A 9,070-nucleotide genomic window follows, 5' to 3' on the forward strand; every position below is an offset into this window, starting at 1 on the left:
CTCAATAGGCTGGGAAGGTGCTCGGGAAGCTGGGGAGTGACGGGAGCTCGGGGAGATCGGATATGATTGCTGGGATGGAGATCCAATGCGTGAAGCGAGTCGATGCGAAGGTCGGGAAGCACCGAGTCGAGCTCGAGCAAGAGAATGCCAAGCTCTGATACCAGTTGAAAGGTGAGAAGGATCGAAGCTTGCATGCGAGCTATGGCGGGAGAGCAAGAGCAAGAAAGAGAGAGACAAGAAATGGGAACTCCAACAGTCACAATGTGTGACCAGGCCTTCCTTTATTCAAACTGTCACTAAAAGAATAAAGAATAAAGTGACGTGACGGGCGCCCGCCACCTGCAGTGTGCAGTGGCGAGTACTGTCAGTGTAGTAATACACGGGGCGGCACGGCGGAGGCGCCTTTACCCCCAACAACTCTCTCTCTCTCTCTCTCTCTCTCTCTCTCTCTCTCTCTCTCTCTCTATTAGTAACTTCTCTCTCTCTCCCCCTCTTACTTTTGTAAGGGTCATCCATCCATTTTTCACAACCTTCTTATTATTACAAGTGTCAAAGGTTTGCATGATGTAAATTATCTTAAACACTTTTAGCTATTAGTGTCAAGACGAAAAGAATATCACATTGTTATCCCACATGCATATATACATTCACGTACCTCTCACTTTTATGTGCACAATTTGGTATTATATCATGATATATCACTTCCATTGTGCACACACAAGCAAAACTACACATCACATGTTTTCGCTACTTTCAATCGAGCATTATTGTGTGGACTTACTACAAGAGGATAGGGTATCAAATAGTTTGTTACACTCACCACAGTAATGTGTGATATCTATTGTTTTTCACTTTGTTCGAATAGTTAATATCGAGGCAACAATATTACCTCATTGTTACTCAATCCACTGTGCACATTTACATTCACATGCATGCACATTTCTACACTCTACCCTTCCCTAGATATTTTGTACGTGCTCTATTTACACATTTTGTAGTATTGCAATTGAGCGAATGCCTATACAAAATCTCCTTCACTTGCACATTCCTCTCTCTTTCTCCTCTTCCCTCTCATCCTCAATTATTGAGCTTGTAAATAAAAAGAATCTAATAATTCTAAAAGTACATAATCATCGTGCACATCAAATATCAATCGAGTTCCATTGTTAGGGGGTGGAATTGGTGATCCCTAACAAATTCTTGGACTGAACCATGGAAGCACGCTAGCTCGGTCAAGTAGGGAAGCATGTGCTCTAGAAGGATTGTGTCCATGGGGTTTCCCTCAAATGGGGGTGGGCATATAAAGGTGTCGGGTGGGTTCATCTACATCTTCTCCATGCTATCATCCACAAATAGTATTGTTTTTGGGCTAAAGTGTGCGACCAATCAATGTCGTCAAAACATTTCATGAAAAGGGGCTTTGTGTAACTCCTTCCGATGGAAGTTGTTGTGGGAGTTGCTTTGCACTTTCCTTGTCCATATTGGAATACAAAGGTTGGTGCTCGCTTTGATGACTTCACACATTTACTTCTAACCAATTGGAGCAGCTCACTTAAGTTGTTTTCCTTCATGGAGCTCTAGATGGCAATGTCAAACAATGTAGATATTTCCTTCAAAAATGTGGCGAGTCCTAGTCGCAAAATCACCCAATACGTGCCCACTTCTAGGGGCTTCACTAATAATGATCCCTTTTGCTTTGGCCGCCTATGTAGAAGCACCCCATTCATATCGAACACGATTAATTTTCCAGTTGGGGAGGTAGCTGTACATGCACACGTGGAAGGGTGAGCACCCATGTATTGATATGACGAAAAAGAACCCTACATTACAATCGGATATTGTACAAGTTTATGTAAACATGTTGCCTTTGCTCTTAGATATCTTCCATCTTCGGCGAAGCGATACAGACATGCAATCAATATATTGGAATTTAGCTCTACCAATGCAAAGTCACCACATCCTGCATTGCAATCTAAAATGGTGTCCCCTTCTTTTGTATACGTTTGCAAGAACGAGTTCCAAAAAGCCCTACCACATTGCGTGCCACCTACTATATTTGGTACTCATATAACAGATTAGGAATTTACTAAATGTTTACAAAACACATCTACAATAGTTAAACAACATTGGATCTCATATTGACCTCTCACTGGGGATCCTAATGTATCTCGCACCCACTCATTTGCAATAATGTCATCTTTTGTGAACTCCGGAGGAATGATTCCATTATAAGCGATATCTGAATGCATGTACGCTAGAATATATAGCACATGTACCTGTGTTTAAAGATTGAAATACTAATCTTAGTAATTATACTCACTAAATGGAGCCAACAAGTGTGATACATAAATAGTATCCAGCATGAGCATATCATGACTTTAAAACTCTCACCTCTCTATCTCCAATGACACATACAGGCGTCTCGCAATGAACAACCTGTGCCATGCATAAGGTCCAACACTTCTGCCATGACTCCATCCGTCAATGTCCATCCTCCACAACCTGCTTGACAAGCTCTACCATGGAGTGCATTGTGGCAAGGAAAAGTAACATCCTTGCGTCCTTGAGAACACAATCAACCAGATACATGGCATCGACTAACTTTGTCTAAGTATGGGAGTTCCATGAAGGAATTCCATCCCCCAATCCATGCACGGCACTATCTTCAGGGAGACAAACTACCATGATATCGCATGCTGTGTTTGTGGTTTCTTCATCAGCCTCGACCATCTTGTTTTGGTTGACCTTCTCCAATGCCTCTACCAATCGAGGGAATGCCTCACTTGGCTGATCATTTTGCAATGCATGTCCGATCTCGAATGGGTTGCAGAGAATAGTACGCCACTCCACCTTCGCCATCATAGCAGCAAGGGAGACAATGACTTGCAAGGGGTCTTCCATAGGGCTTTCAATGTTGTGGACCTCTGCACATTGACTCCTTGATTAGTAACATATTCTTCTTACTGAATGCTAACAATAGATAATATTCTTCTTACATGTTTGTTTACTTGCATGTGTGGTTTGAACATCTTATACCATTGTAGCTTCGTGGGAGATGACAACTTGCAAGTGGACTTCCACGTGACTTTCAGTATGGCCCTCTGCATAAGAAATTCATAATTAGCATCATATTTTTCGTTCAAAATGTTATTGTAGATAGTATTATTAAGACACATTAGTTCACCATGGTCTGTGGCTGGCACATCCTCCAGCATTATAGGTTGAAAATCAAAAAGTGTATCCCCCTCTACAAAAATATAGACCATTCTTATTGGCATTGTATTGTGGGAAAAAAAAAACCACGAGTCACTCTTGTTTACCGGTAGCTGCCATGTCCCCTAGCACGGCTAGTCCATGTTCTTGCATTCTTTCCTTCCCTACACAAGAACACACATCACTATTAACATCATATAATGATAGAATATTTAAAAGCTCTAACATCATCCAATCATGACATGTGTGGAATTCACGAGCATCGTTTCTTTACCTCTCTGTGCACACGCCACGTTTGATGTGACCTCAAATCCAAGACACTTAGTTCTTCCACCCTCTACATGTTAAAAAATATTGTTGATGTTACTTTGGTGATGAACAAGAATTACATGCCTTCACATCATGAGTTTTGTACAAAAGCAAGCTTACCATCTTGGTGCTCTATAATACGTATGTCAGTTCCATGTGATGCCTCACTGCTTCTCGTCATTGTCATGCATCTCTCTATAGCAATGTGTAAGGTAACACTCTCCACTACAAGATCTGGAAGAACTTGTTGTATTATTCTATCCATGCCAATGTCCTGGACCTCATCGATGATGACTTCCATTGCGATCTGCTCTTCAATGGTATCAACAAAGGGACCTACATGATTTGGTGGTTATGATTCATATTCAAGGAAATATTTTCACTGGAGGGACACAAGAGATGTCTTGGCTATAGTACTTCAAAACATCAAACCTTTTAAGTATGGAGAAACCATATTAATTGGTGATGAGGGCTGCTTGGCCTCTCTTCAATGATTATCGTGATGAGGGCTGATATTTACTTGGCCTCTCTGCAATGATATTGGATGTACTCTTGCTCTTTTGTTTTCTTTTTATAGTAACCGCACTACTAGTATCAGTTTCTTGTGACCCCATCATAGTCTCTTCATTAGGAGACAACAAAGTGCAATATACCCCTAAGAATGCAACTCATTTCACTTACCATGCCTTTGGATCCTTATGTCTCTTGTGTTTGTCTTTTCCTTGAGTATTTTTTGTACAAACTTTTCTCATTAGAGGGGTATCCACCTTCTGGATAGTCAAGGAAAATAGGGCATCTTTGATATACCTCCTCGTCCCACTCTTGCTCTATTTGGTAATCCTCATACATGCATTGATCCTCCTGCACGTTTCCCCAGTCCTCACACTCTCCTAGGAGAGTTTGTATAGCCCTCCGCTCCATCTGCCCGTACATGAACCTGACTTGCAAAGTCGCCATTACAAATCTTGAATGGATTGGCAAGGTAGCATCGTAGACATGCTGCCAACTTCGTTGAATCTGTGACTTTATATCTTCATTTGGCTTGAGATCATGGAAGGCAGTGCGAAACATTTACTCTCTATGTTTTCTCTTTATCTCCTGGGTGTATTGGAAGAACAAATCGTGTTCCACTTGAATGTTATAGTAGTCCTCCTAACTCAAAAGCAATCTCTTTCCACCGTCTTACAACATGGCCCAAAAGGTCTCTTGTCTTACCCAACTTCGAAACGCTGCATTTCCATCTACTTGAATCAAAGATATGTCATTTAATACCAATTCGTCAAACTTATGATGCATAATTTAGATGAACAAGAATAACCTACATTCAGGCATGCCCATCAATGTTCAAATTTTCCAGTCAGATTTTTCCATGGCCTTCAATATCCTTACACGATCTACCTCGTTTAGCTTTGAGGATGCCAATGTGTATACTCTCTCCTCGTTTAGCTTTGAGGATGTCAATGTGTATACTCTCTTCTCGTTTAGCTTTGAGGATGCCAATGTGTTTACTCTCTCCTTGTTTAGCTTTAAGGATGCCATTGTGTATACTCTCTCCTCGTTCAATATCCTTACGCGATCTACCTCATTTAGCTTTGAGGATGCCAATGTGTATACTCTCTCCTTGTTTAGCTTTGAGGATGTCAATGTGTATACTCTCTCCTCATTCAATACACCCCCCGTCTTGGAGCCCCACTCCAACCATGAGACAGTTCTGCATTGATTTTTTTTAAAAAAATTGGACCAATGTAGTATAAGTACATATAGAGGGTAGGTACAACGAGGTAGCAACTTACTGATACCACTTCTCTCTAAGACTGGGGTCTGCAACTCTTAGCAAACGTTGAGTTTTCTTGATGAGGTTTTCATTAACATTATAGTACACCTCGTCCCACTTGGTTCTAAACTCAGAGTTAGAGAGTTGTGCCCGTTTCTATTCAATCTATCACACTGCCATATCATACTCATCCTACACTTGGTAATTAGGGACAACATCATTGCATTAGGAAAAACATTGTTAAGATAGCTTGAAGAACTACCTACCTTCCACATAACATGGGCCAGTGCAATCAATGGTACCTTGTACCATGCAGGAATGGGCATCAGCTTTCTATGTGCTTGCACCCATGCCTTTGCCTCATCAATTAGCTTGTCAAAAATAGTTGTGTGGTCAGCCTGCCCTAGCATCCTTGCTTCACAAACAAGGTCTGGATATGAGGTATGGATAACCCCCTTTTGTGCCAGTCTGTGTACATTCTGTATTACCATCTTATGCATATTAGGATCTCATGAATATGGTCCATTGCATACCTGTTTATACGAGAAATAACTGACAAAATCTCCCCCTCTGCCACACTTGTTACTTTCACAAGCCGACAATCAACATGCACGTGTTGCCTCATGTTATCTGGAAAGGCTATTGCAAATAGTCAATTATGTTAAGGATGATGTAAGAAACAAACACATTGCAAAATGTTAAGGTCCTATGGTTTAGAGCTACTCACATGTGCATATCTCATTCATCCAATGATGTGAGCCAATGGTTACCATCCCAAACATAAAACATGTAATTTAACAAAAAGGCCCAATCAATGCCACTGATTTCTACCTCGAAGTCCTCATGCTTCTTTAGCCAATGGGGGTCCCACGCAGTTCTAATCATATCATCAACCTCCTTGCACTGGTGTCACGGAGTCTCTAATGACACTATGAATATACCCATCCCTCTAACGTACCCGTTGCTAAAAAAGGTTTCTGAGAGTTACTTGTACCTCGATGTGACTTGTCTAATTGTAGGTGTGGAAACCAAACAACAGATTGGGATGGGTGGCAAAGGGGTGGATATCCACATCTGAATGAGACGATGAAGTAATTAATGTCCTATCATCATAAAGAAATAAAAACCATAATCTAAATCATATTGCCATCTCTTACAAGCACTCACCGTCAACATTTCCAATTGGTCTTCTATGCATGCTTGTACAATACGTTTATCGCAAGTGACTATGAGAGTGGTCTCGCTAGTCGTTTCACGGCATATGTCATGCACTTCTTTTCGATTCTTTGTGTTTGATTCTTCTTGGGTTGCGTACGGTCATACCCTTGATGTTCACTAAAGGACTCGAGGCTTTGATGGTCATTGCTTTCCTCGTCAATAACACTATCCGATAGTACGAGCTTTCTCTTGCCCGTCCTTGCCTGTATCATCGAAGTGTGCCCACCTTCTCCTCCTTATGTCACTCCTTTCCCACATGGAATTGCAATGGTTACCTGTAGCTCGGCGGAAGTCAATGATTGCATTTGTGTTACTCTTCCTCTTACTCTTGGAGGGTGACTCCCCCCTTGTGATTGCATGTTGCCGATGACAATAGCTTGTCATCCTGCTGTAGTCGTGGAGGCAAGTTAGAGTCCTCGGGAGACTCGTCTGGTCATTGCTCTCTTTCCTACAAACAATGATCCAAAATAGGATAAAAGGGGGAGATGGAGCAATCATAACAAAAATCAAGAGAGGAGCTGCTTACCGTATGTTCAATTGGCCATTGCACAATTGTGTTCTCCTCAATGTCAATCTCAATATTGCCTTTGCCATGGGCCTTCACACCCCTCTGATGCATGATGTTGATAAGAACTCCCACTCGTCTAGGGAGCAAGCTCGGTGAGGGGAACATTTGTCTGATTAAACCTTCTACAATCCTTTCATTGCCCTCATAAAGGGTGGCATGATCTTGTCTTTTGAAATCAGATTTGGCCATGATAGAGGGCCTTAGAGTTACTTCTTATAGATATATTGCTTCCTCAATTTCCTGCCAATGAAATACCAATTTTGTGTGTGTGTGTGTGTGTGTGTGTGTGTGTGTGTGTGTGTGTGAGGGGGGGGGAGGAAGAGATGACATTGGGATAAGAGAGTGAGAGTGAGAGGTAGGTATACAAGGAGAGAGAGTGAGAGAGAGAGCGAGGAAGAGGGAGAGTGACAAAGAGAGGGGGAGGAAGAAGGAGATAGAGAGAGGGAGGAAGGTGGGGATAGAGAGAGAGAGAGAGAGAGAGAGAGAGTGTGTGTGTGTGTGTGTGTGTGTGTGAGTGAGTGAGTCAGTGTGAGTGAGTCAGAGGGAGAGAGAGAGAGTGGGAGGGGGAGAGAGAGAGGGGACAAGCCTAGGATAAAACGGTAAGATAGAGTGTGTGACTGTGTTAGAGAGAGTGGTGTGGAGAGAGAGAGACAGAACCATACCGAGGGTAGGGGATAGAAAACAAGAAGTTGAATTGCAAGGAGAGAGACTGAGGGAGGGATAGAGAGAGAGAGAGAGAGTCACATACTGAGAGTGAAACGATTTGCAATGTGAAAAGGGGGGATGGGTCCTTTTATAAGTAAAGGAGAGAGAAAATAGGGGGAGAGAGAAAGAGTGATGAAAGAAAGGGGGGAAGAGGGAGAGTATGTGATATGTGTAATTTTTTATTACCAGAAAGGGATTGCTAGCAGCCCCTTGTCGGACGATTTATTTTTTTGATGACCCATTGTTAGATACTAAATTTTGGCCCAACAAGATTTGTGGTTTTTTTTCGGCCCATTAAGGGGTTGCTGGCGACCCCTTTTTGGCAAAAAAACAAACCACATATCCGATATTGGTTGCTATTCTCCCCATGTTGTATATTCTTGGATATGTGGGTTTTTTTTTGGCCTAAAAGGGGTCACTGATAGCCCCTTAATGGGCGAAAAAAAACCACAAATCTTGTTGGGCCAAAATTCACTATCCAAGAATGGGTCATCGAAAAAAAATTCGTTCGACAAGGGGCTGTTGGCGACCCCTTTCTGGTGAGAAAAAATTACACACATCACATACCCTCTCTCTCATCATTCTTTCTCTCTCTCCTCCCATTATCTCGACCAATTAACAAATATTTACTTAATTAACTTTACGAGCGAAAGAGAGAGACATAATTTTCTAAATAGTAGATCTTTACACTCCTAGAAGAATAATATGAGATAGTCATACAAAGCTTATGCACACTCGTTCAAACATTGCTTTATTGCTTAAAAAACACGCTCGTTCAAACATTGTTTTATTCATGTTACCTCTCTCTCTCTCTCTCTCTCTCTCTCTCTCTCTCTCTCTCTCTCTCTCTCTCTCTCTCTCTCTCTCTCTCTCTCTCTCTCCTATCACTTTGTTACTCTCTCTTTCCTCGCCCAACTAGATCTGAGAATATAAAGGGGTTGTTGTCGACCCCTTTTTGGCGAAAAAACAAACTACAGATCTGAGAATATACGGCATGGGGAAAATAGGGACCAATAGGGTATGGGTTTTCTTTCCACTCTTGGGTGAAAAAAAAAACATGTATCCTATTGGTCCCTATTCACCCATGCCGTATATTCTCGAATCTGTGGTTTGTTTTGTCGCCAAAAAGGGGTCATTGGCAACCCTTTATTAGACAAAGAAAACCCACAAATCTAGTTGGGCAAAAAGTTACTCTCACAAGGAATGGGTCGCCAAAAAAATTTCATCCCGGTAAGGGGCTACTGACGACCCCTTCACATTATGAGAGAGAGAGAGAGAGAGAG

This window comes from Lygodium microphyllum, chromosome 18, assembly GCF_053477565.2.
Source record: "Lygodium microphyllum isolate KBCC chromosome 18, Lygodium_microphyllum_v1.1.10, whole genome shotgun sequence".
NCBI classification, from domain to species: Eukaryota; Viridiplantae; Streptophyta; class Polypodiopsida; order Schizaeales; family Lygodiaceae; genus Lygodium; species Lygodium microphyllum.